Here is an 11,448-nt window from a genome sequence, read left to right as displayed (position 1 = left end):
AATCATGACAAAGTTCAGTTGTATACAGGTTTGACATGTAATAAATATTTTTGTAATCTTATTAAGTTAATTAGTTTTATACATTATTTAAATAATAATTGTATACTTCACATAGAATATGCAGAAATTATATGTACATATATAAATTTTTTTATTAAGATAAGGACAACATGTATTAAAGCATAACACATAATATAGACACACACGTAATATCTTCATTAAAAATTATGATTGTATGTTATGTAGCATTAGAGCCTAAAAACATTAAGGAGAATAAAGGTCGTTATTGGCAAATGACAATATTATTTTCACTATTTCCTACATTTTTGGTGAAGGGAATAGGCTCTGCCCTAAAAAGCCAGGTTAAACCAAGAGCAAAAAAGTTTAGGTCTCATGAGTGTAAGTAAAGTAAACCTTTCTATTAAAAAGGCCATCCAAGATAAAAAAAAATATACTAAAAATATTAATGTTAATTCTTTAGCGACATCTAGGGTGGATATGCTGAATCAACTCATCAATTAATTCACTGTCGTACTGATGAAAGTTATGGCGTATTCACCAAAGTATGCAGATAATCGCTGATTTCAAAATAATTTTATTTGCGTTTTCAAATTATGCTTAAAATTCAAAACTTCTTTTTTTACCTTAAAGGCCATGCAAAACTTAGTAGAAAAGTTTATTAAGTAAATTTTCCACGATTTATACGTGCCACAAGATAAAGGGAAAAGAGGGTCCCATTTATTAGGGTATTGGGATAAGACAACTAGGTTTTTATGTCGATTTTTTTTATTTTCCATTTTTATTTTGAAAAGCAATTGTAATAAAATATAAAAAGAATTAACAGGAAAAGAATCGGTAATAAAAGAAACTATTAACGAATTGAATCGAAGCTATAGAAGCCGAGATATTAGTAAAACTGTGGGAAAAACAAAAGAAAACTGGTTTTTTCCCACGGTACAATTTTTTTTTTTTTTTAATGATTATTGACAAATTTTAAAGTAAGCCCTAAACTAACAATTTCCAGTAAAAAAACTCAATAAAAAAAAAATTTTTTTTTTGGTCGAAAATCGAAAGGGGTATACCCACGAAAAATTTCGAAAAAATGATTTTTATTTTTTTCTGAATTAACTGTGAGTCTGAGAACTTTTTGTTTCAAACAAAAGTTCTCGGGAATATTACGAGGTATCCGTATGTCAAAACGAATCGGTTCTAGCTATCATAGAATCGGAGAAACTTGAAAAAAACTGTAAAACATAAATATCGGATTATCAAGAGCCCTATGGAAAAATATCAATTTTTTATTTTTCTATCCTGCACTACTTCAGAGTACCTTTAAAAAAGGTTATTACCAATTTGACTCTAAAATGAACAGAAACCCTATTTCTTTGCAATTTTCGATTTTCGAACAAAATCCGGGGTCAAAATGACCATTTTTTCAAAATATGCTCTGAATTTAAAATTTCTTTTTTCTGGTTAAAGACCATTCAAAAACTAGTAAAAAAGCTCAATAGCAAAATTTTCCACGATTTAAAGGAGTGCCACAATATAAAGAGAAAGATTAGGTCCCATAAGAATTCATGTTTGGGGATAAGAATACCGGGTTTTTTCGTGGATTTTTTTGATTTTTCAGTTTTATTTTTGAGAGCCAATAGTAATAAAGTATTAAAAGAATTGACAGGAGAAGAATAAGAAATAAAAGAAACCATAAACGAATTGAATCGAAGCTATAGAAGCCGAGATATAAGTAAAAATGTGGGAAAAACAAAAGAAAACGTCCTTTTTCCCATCGTACAATTTTTTTTTCCTAAAATGATTAATGGCAAATTTTAAAGTAAGCCCTAAACTAACAATTTCCAGTAAAAAAACTCAATAAAAAAAAAATTTTTTTTTTGGTCGAAAATCGAAAGGGGTATACCCACGAAAAATTTCGAAAAAATGATTTTTATTTTTTTCTGAATTAACTGTGAGTCTGAGAACTTTTTGTTTCAAACAAAAGTTCTCGGGATTATTACGGGATATCCGTATGTCAAAACGAATCGGTTCTAGCTATCATAGAATCGGAGAAAATTGAAAAAAACTGTAAAACATAAATATCGAATTATCAAGAGCCCTATGGAAAAATATCAATTTTTTATTTTTCTATCCTGCACTACTTCAGAGTACCTTTAAAAAAGATTATTACCGATTTGACTCTAAAATGAACGGAAAACCTATTTCTTTGCATTTTTCGATTTTCGAACAAAATCCGGGTCAAAATGACCATTTTTTCAAAATATGCTCCGAATTCAAAATTTCTTTTTTCTGGTTAAAGACCATTCAAAAACTAGTAAAAAAGCTTTATGACAAATTTTTCCACGATCCATACGAGTGCCACAATATAAATAGAAAGATTAGGTCCCATAAGAATTCATGTTTGGGGATAAGAAAACCGGGTTTTTTCGTGGATTTTTTTGATTTTTCAGTTTTATTTTTGAGAACCAATAGTAACTGGATATAAAAAGAATTGACAGGAGAAGAATAAGGAATAAAAGAAACCATAAACGAATTGAATCAAAGCTACAGAACCCGCGATACTATAGTAAAAATGTGGGAAAAACAAAAGAAAACTGGTTTTTTCCCACCGTACAATTTTTTTTCCTAAAACGATTATTGGCAAATTTTAAAGTAAGCCCTAAACTAACAATTTCCAGTAAAAAAGCCCAATAAAAAAATAATTTTTTTTTTGGTCGAAAATCGAAAGGGGTATACCCACGAAAAATTTCGAAAAAATGGTTTTTATTTTTTTATAAATAAACTATAACTCTGATAACTTTTTGTATTAAATAAAAGTTCTTGGGTATATTAAGAGGTATTCGCCTGTCAAAACGAATTGGTTCTAGCTATTATAGAATCGGAGAAAATTGAAAAAAACTGTAAAACATAAATATCGAATTATCAAGAGCCCTATGGCAAAATTTTAATTTTTTATTTTCCTATCCTGTACTACTTTAGAGTACCTTTAAAAAAGATTATTACCGATTTGACTCTAAAATGAACGGAAAACCTATTTCTTTGCATTTTTCGATTTTCGAACAAAATCCGGGTCAAAATGACCATTTTTTCAAAATATGCTCCGAATTCAAAATTTCTTTTTTCTGGTTAAAGACCATTCAAAAACTAGTAAAAAAGCTTTATGACAAATTTTTCCACGATTCATACGAGTGTCACAATCTAAAGAGGAAGATCAGGTCCCATAAGAAGCAATGTATTAGGATAGGAAAAAGTGGTTTGTTTCTTGTTTTTTTTTTTTAATTTTTATTTTAAAAGGCAATTATAATAAAATAAAAAAAATTTAAAGAAAAAAAAAACGAATAAAAAAATTTATCAACTTATTGAATTGAAGCTATGAAAGCCGTGATCTCAATAATATAGTAAAAAAAATATAAAAATACACCTTTTTTTGACACCGCATCAATGTCTTTTTTTTCTAAATTGATAAACTATTAATATAAATTTATTACCAATTTAGTAACCCCCACTAAAAGAACCCTAACTAAAATAAAACTATTATTACTATTATTTTTTTTCCAGATATTTATACCTTGTCCTAACCTTTATGCTGCTATTACTATTATTATAAATATTATCTTTCTTGTCAATGTCCTTAAACCTTAAAACACCCTTTATAATATGATTAATATAATTATAAGTAATATTTTCCTTATAAATGCCTTAAAACCTTAAAACCCCCCGTATAATTCTATTTCCATACTATTATTATCCTCATAAATGTTCCGTAATATCAATACCCTCTGTATATTTCAAATATATATTTCTTAATATTTATATTCATTTTATTTATCCTAGTAATTTATCAAGAAACCGCGTAAAATTGTCCCCATAATACTAATAATATTCATTAATAAAATAACTCATGACGTCACGAGACGAACACGACGCGTTTATAATTGTTGCCAGACATCCTCCATCCTTCTCTCAAACCGCTTTTCCTACTCTAACTCGTAGCGCAAACGGGGCCGAATTTGCCGCCACAATACCGAAAACCCCGCGGTTACGTCATCTGGCCATGTGCGACTCGATAATGACGTCGTCCGTATGCTTTTACATTGGGGCAATTTGGTGCTGGACCGCCAACTATTTTGTACCATGCGTTGGCTCCCGTGGTGTCGACGGTATGATTGGTTGATTGGAACGGCTTATTTTTGGGGGTTTTTCTTAAATAACAGCGCATTGCGGGAAAACGGTAACATTTGAAGAAAAACGGTTTTTAGTGGATTATAGCCAGATAGTGTCCGGTGATTTCAGAAAAAAAATGGTTTTCGTAGGTGTCATAGGTATGCCGGTATAAAGCGTCAAAGTTAAAAAAAGGTGTAGAGCAAAAACTGCTCTACGTAGAAGGTTGTAGAGTACGTCGAAAAATAGGATTTAAAAAGTTCTTAAAACGCTGAAAGTTTGAAGTCTCTAGGTGCCGCCGATAAAGAGTTATTAAGAAAAATAGAAAAAATCGGTCAAAAAAAGGCTCAAAAAGGGGTTTATATTTGTTAACACAGCTCACCCTGTATAATACGTAGCGTCATGAGTAATACCTCTATTTAATCCTAAAGGATTAAGCTTTCAAACGGCGTTACCAAAAAAAATTTAAAAATTTTTTTAGAAGTAGAAAAAAATTTATTTCTCGAAAAATTCACTTTTTTTTTTTTCGAAAAAAAAAATTTTAAGTTTGAGCTCGTTTATCTCGGAAGGAGTTTCTTTTGAAAAAAAATAGTTTTAATAAAAAAGAAAGCTACATTTACGTAGAAAAGGGCTGTTTTATTCGCATTGTCGGGAACATTACCGTTTAGGCCCCACAGCCGTTTAAGTCCGCGAGGTACCGCGCAAAAAGTTCAAAATTCATTCACAGAAAAATCCGACTTCTAAAGGGTTTATCTTAAAAAGCGCCCTTTAGGAGCTGCTTTATATAAAGGCCTTTAACGTCAATGAGTTTCAGAAAAATCGGCCCGGTCAGTTTTCCACAACGACTTAATCAAATTTTTTTCGTCAAAAAACCGTTTTTTGCCACGCCCACCCCTTCGGGGTGGGCGTGTCGAAAAAATTTTTTCACCGTTATATACTCTCATCCTTCCTACATATAACGGTAAAAACCGGAAAAAAAAATTCGGGATAGAACCAAAGTTATTAGCGTTTATGTGACGCAGGGTCCGAAAATCCTTCAATTTAGCTGGATGCGTTCTTACAATACGCGAAGCGTATTGTAACAAGTAGACGCTTCGCGTCTACTTTGGTCCGTGGGGACCAGTAGAAATTTTTAAAAATTTTGTCAGTACTAAAAAAAAAATCTCGACAATTATCCAAGGAGTGCCCTAAACACGCAGTGGGGAAGAGACCTGCCGTATACTCATAAGGCTCTGAGTTCAAATCTTTGCCTCGGCATGGTGCTCTACCCAACTTTTTCTTTTTTTAGTACTTCGAAAAAATTAACATCTATATTAAATCCAAAAATCTCATCCATTATTCTCTAAGAGACCAACATACAAAATTGACGAAAAACAAAGAAAAACACAAAGTCACGGTCTCACAACATGTAATTAAACGGGCTACACGTGTTTCGCTCTAGTTAGAGCATCATCAGGCCTTTAGAAGCCATCCACACACTTATGCTGTAACTGATGATGCTCTAACTAGAGCGAAACACGTGTAGCCCGTTTAATTACATGTTGTGAGACCGTGACTTTGTGTTTTTCGTCAATCTATAGTAAATACAGAGAGAAAAGGAAAGGTCTTATTATATATTATAATCAAAAATAAATTTCATTGAAATATTACTAACTTATTTCTGGGTATCATGCTTCAGAGAACCATGATGTGTTACAATACGCTCCGCTCTTTAATTTTAGTTTAGTAGAAAATATTCTCAAAACCTACATATATCAAAATTATGTCAGGGTTCTAAAATGAATCGGTAATAAAATCGTAAACCAGATCAACATTGGAAATAATTTAAAAAATTTGCTTTGGTCGGATTGAAAAAAGTACTATACTACCAAATAGTTACATCTATTCTGTAGCAATAAAAGTTATAAAATTCTGTCTATTATTAATTTTAATATTATAAAGTGTATCGTTTAACTCTTAGCCATTATTTACAATTTAATTGTTAATTATGCCTAAAAAAACGAATTAACAACTTTGGTATTGTTTGGAAGGTAAACAGCTTAATTCCTTTATGTAAAGCCACCTTAACATGTTTTTGCATAATTCTGACTCACGTTGGTTGCTATCGGGCTTAAGCCATAAAAATCGAAGAAAAAAAGAAGAAGACGAAGAGACTTACACTTGTCATTTCAATGTCACTTTCCGGCCCACAAGCATAAACGCCACCGGCAACGGAAGTTCCCAAAATCCAAACAAATGTTGGAAGATATTTTTAAGTCTCCGCATCTTTCTTACTTTCCTATATGAAAATAAAATGTAAGTATCACAATTACACACATACAAGTTTTTTTTTTAAATTCAGTTTCATAATTACCAATTTTTAGTGAATAATCCTGAAATTTATGAAAATACATACATTTTAAGGTTATGTCATAATGTTTTGATTGTTATATTTGATTTTGTTTTTGTTATTTTAGTGGACTACACCAACAAAGGTTATGTGTTTTGCACCAGATTGAAAGCATCATAGCGAAAAACGGACCTGTCATATCTTTAAATTTTCAAAAGAGCCCCTGGAAAAAGAAAAATGAATATCTTTGCCAAGGAATACTAAGGTATTTTTACTAAATCTTTCATTTTTTTTAATACCTAAATGAGGTAATCTATAAATTTTGTTCCTTGTAGGCAAATGGATAAAAAACCTTCAGTCCATGCATTGGTATGTAATTGTTGACAAAAATACAATGAATGGCCTCACTACTTTTCCACATGCAAAGAGGTTAACCAAGGAGAAATTAAAGAAATTGTCAAAAACCTAGGTAAGTCTATACTTCCAACTTATTTTTATTTATTTCAAAGCTTGATTTTTTTCAAGGTAAATACAGAATTGCTTAGTACAAACATATCTATACCCAGTACAAGTTCGTCCACTTCTTTCAAGCATGGTACTTCAAACAGAAACACTGTCAACAATTTTGTAGAAGGTGAGCCGGTGTCAAATTCCAGTAAGGGACATGATTTCAATTTTGCATCAACAGCAGAGCTAAAATTCATTTTGCCGCAAAAAACTGGAGGATGTGAAAGAAAAAAGTGCAGAAGTTAAAATTAAGTTTTTCATATGAGCACATAAAAAATAATCATGACAAAGTTCAGTTGTATACAGGTTTGACATGTAATAAATATTTTTGTAATCTTATTAAGTTAATTAGTTTTATATATTATTTAAATAATAATTGTATACTTCACATAGAATATGCAGAAATTATATGTACATATATAAATTTTTTTATTAAGATAAGGACAACATGTATTAAAGCATAACACATAATATAAACACACACGTAATATCTTCATTAAAAATTATGATTGTATGTTATGTAGCATTAGAGCCTAAAAACATTAAGGAGAATAAAGGACGTTATTGGCAAATGACAATATTATTTTCTCTATTTCCTACATTTTTGGTGAAGGGAATAGGCTCTGCCCTAAAAAGCCAGGTTAAACCAAGAGCAAAAAAGTTTAGGTCTCATGAGTGTAAGTAAAGTAAACCTTTCTATTAAAAAGGCCATCCAAGATAAAAAAAAAAATACTAAAAATATTAATGTTAATTCTTTAGCGACATCTAGGGTGGATATGCTGAATCAACTCATCAATTAATTCACTGTCGTACTGATGAAAGTTATGGCGTATTCACCAAAGTATGCAGATAATCGCTGAATTCAAAATAATTTTATTTGCGTTTTCAAATTATGCTTAAAATTCAAAACTTCTTTTTTTAACTTAAAGGCCATGCAAAACTTAGTAGAAAAGTTTATTAAGTAAATTTTCCACGATTTATACGTGCCACAAGATAAAGGGAAAAGAGGGTCCCATTTATTAGGGTATTGGGATAAGACAACTAGGTTTTTATGTCGATTTTTTTTATTTTCCATTTTTATTTTGAAAAGCAATTGTAATAAAATATAAAAAGAATTAACAGGAAAAGAATCGGTAATAAAAGAAACTATTAACGAATTGAATCGAAGCTATAGAAGCCGAGATATTAGTAAAAATGTGGGAAAAACAAAAGAAAACTGGTTTTTTCCCACGGTACAATTTTTTTTTTTTCAAATGATTATTGACAAATTTTAAAGTAAGCCCTAAACTAACAATTTCCAGTAAAAAAACTCAATAAAAAAAAAATTTTTTTTTTGGTCGAAAATCGAAAGGGGTATACCCACGAAAAATTTCAAAAAAATGATTTTTATTTTTTTCTGAATTAACTGTGAGTCTGAGAACTTTTTGTTTCAAACAAAAGTTCTCGGGAATATTACGAGGTATCCGTATGTCAAAACGAATCGGTTCTAGCTATCATAGAATCGGAGAAACTTGAAAAAAACTGTAAAACATAAATATCGAATTATCAAGAGCCCTATGGAAAAATATCAATTTTTTATTTTTCTATCCTGCACTACTTCAGAGTACCTTTAAAAAAGGTTATTACCAATTTGACTCTAAAATGAACAGAAACCCTATTTCTTTGCAATTTTCGATTTTCGAACAAAATCCGGGGTCAAAATGACCATTTTTTCAAAATATGCTCTGAATTTAAAATTTCTTTTTTCTGGTTAAAGACCATTCAAAAACTAGTAAAAAAGCTTAATAGCAAAATTTTCCACGATTTAAAGGAGTGCCACAATATAAAGAGAAAGATTAGGTCCCATAAGAATTCATGTTTGGGGATAAGAAAACCGGGTTTTTTCGTGGATTTTTTTGATTTTTCAGTTTTATTTTTGAGAGCCAATAGTAATAAAGTATTAAAAGAATTGACAGGAGAAGAATAAGAAATAAAAGAAACCATAAACGAATTGAATCGAAGCTATAGAAGCCGAGATATAAGTAAAAATGTGGGAAAAACAAAAGAAAACTTCCTTTTTCCCACCGTACAATTTTTTTTTCCTAAAATGATTAATGGCAAATTTTAAAGTAAGCCCTAAACTAATAATTTCCAGTAAAAAAACTCAATAAAAAAAAAATTTTTTTTTGGTCGAAAATCGAAAGGGGTATACCCACGAAAAATTTCGAAAAAATGATTTTTATTTTTTTCTGAATTAACTGTGAGTCTGAGAACTTTTTGTTTCAAACAAAAGTTCTCGGGAATATTACGAGATATCCGTATGTCAAAACGAATCGGTTCTAGCTATCATAGAATCGGAGAAAATTGAAAAAAACTGTAAAACATAAATATCGAATTATCAAGAGCCCTATGGCAAAATTTTAATTTTTTATTTTCCTATCCTGTACTACTTTAGAGTACCTTTAAAAAAGATTATTACCGATTTGACTCTAAAATGAACGGAAAACCTATTTCTTTGCATTTTTCGATTTTCGAACAAAATCCGGGTCAAAATGACCATTTTTTCAAAACATGCTCCGAATTTAAAATTTCTTTTTTCTGGTTAAAGACCATTCAAAAACTAGTAAAAAAGCTTTATGACAAATTTTTCCACGATCCATACGAGTGCCACAATATAAATAGAAAGATTAGGTCCCATAAGAATTCATGTTTGGGGATAAGAAAACCGGGTTTTTTCGTGGATTTTTTTGATTTTTCAGTTTTATTTTTGAGAACCAATAGTAACTGGATATAAAAAGAATTGACAGGTGAAAAATAAGGAATAAAAGAAACCATAAACGAATTGAATCAAAGCTACAGAACCCGCGATACTATAGTAAAAATGTGGGAAAAACAAAAGAAAACTGGTTTTTTCCCACCGTACAATTTTTTTTCCTAAAACGATTATTGGCAAATTTTAAAGTAAGCCCTAAACTAACAATTTCCAGTAAAAAAGCCCAATAAAAAAATAATTTTTTTTTGGTCGAAAATCGAAAGGGGTATACCCACGAAAAATTTCGAAAAAATGGTTTTTATTTTTTTATAAATAAACTATAACTCTGATAATTTTTTGTATTAAATAAAAGTTCTTGGGTATATTAAGAGGTATTCGCCTGTCAAAACGAATTGGTTCTAGCTATTATAGAATCGGAGAAAATTGAAAAAAACTGTAAAACATAAATATCGAATTATCAAGAGCCCTATGGCAAAATTTTAATTTTTTATTTTCCTATCCTGTACTACTTTAGAGTACCTTTAAAAAAGATTATTACCGATTTGACTCTAAAATGAACGGAAAACCTATTTCTTTGCATTTTTCGATTTTCGAACAAAATCCGGGTCAAAATGACCATTTTTTCAAAATATGCTCCGAATTCAAAATTTCTTTTTTCTGGTTAAAGACCATTCAAAAACTAGTAAAAAAGCTTTATGACAAATTTTTCCACGATTCATACGAGTGTCACAATCTAAAGAGGAAGATCAGGTCCCATAAGAAGCAATGTATTAGGATAGGAAAAAGTGGTTTGTTTCTTGTTTTTTTTTTTTTAATTTTTATTTTAAAAGGCAATTATAATAAAATAAAAAAAAATGAAAGAAAAAAAAAACGAATAAAAAAATTTATCAACTTATTGAATTGAAACTATGAAAGCCGTGATCTCAATAATATAGTAAAAAAAATATAAAAATACACCTTTTTTTGACACCGCATCAATGTCTTTTTTTTCTAAATTGATAAACTATTAATATAAATTTATTACCAATTTAGCAACCCCCACTAAAAGAACCCTAACTAAAATAAAACTATTATTACTATTATTTTTTTTCCAGATATTTATACCTTGTCCTAACCTTTATGCTGCTATTACTATTATTATAAATATTATCTTTCTTGTCAATGTCCTTAAACCTTAAAACACCCTTTATAATATGATTAATATAATTATAAGTAATATTTTCCTTATAAATGCCTTAAAACCTTAAAACCCCCCCGTATAATTCTATTTATATACTATTATTATCCTCATAAATGTTCCGTAATATCAATACCCTCTGTATATTTCAAATATATATTTCATTTCAAATTTATATTCATTTTATTTATCCTAGTAATTTATCAAGAAACCGCGTAAAATTGTCCCCATAATACTAATAATATTCATTAATAAAATAACTCATGACGTCACGAGACGAACACGACGCGTTTATAATTGTTGCCAGACATCCTCCATCCTTCTCTCAAACCGCTTTTCCTACTCTAACTCGTAGCGCAAACGGGGCCGAATTTGCCGCCACAATACCGAAAACCCCGCGGTTACGTCATCTGGCCATGTGCGACTCGATAATGACGTCGTCCGTATGCTTTTACATTGGGGCAATTTGGTGCTGGACCGCCAACTATTTTGTACCATGCGTTGGCTCCC

The 11,448-nt window shown here is 30.1% G+C and overlaps 1 long non-coding RNA gene across 2 annotated transcripts in view; it reads left to right on the top strand.

Moving 5' to 3' along the window:
* The window catches only part of LOC126743783 (uncharacterized), a 32,727-nt gene that overhangs the window by 17,640 nt on the left and 3,639 nt on the right, over positions 1-11,448 (top strand). Inside the window, exon 5 of one of the 2 annotated variants that reach the window (XR_007662992.1) lies at positions 29-279. This is a non-coding gene — a long non-coding RNA (uncharacterized LOC126743783). Of the gene's footprint in view, positions 1-28; positions 280-7,315; positions 7,519-11,448 lie in introns of those variants that run through there. The other variant, XR_007662991.1, reaches the window with a different exon arrangement.

Source organism: Anthonomus grandis, chromosome 1, assembly GCF_022605725.1.
Source record: "Anthonomus grandis grandis chromosome 1, icAntGran1.3, whole genome shotgun sequence".
Taxonomy (NCBI): Eukaryota; Metazoa; Arthropoda; class Insecta; order Coleoptera; family Curculionidae; genus Anthonomus; species Anthonomus grandis.
The sequence above is the reverse complement of the archived record's forward strand: the minus strand, read 5'-3'. Positions and strand labels throughout refer to the sequence as shown.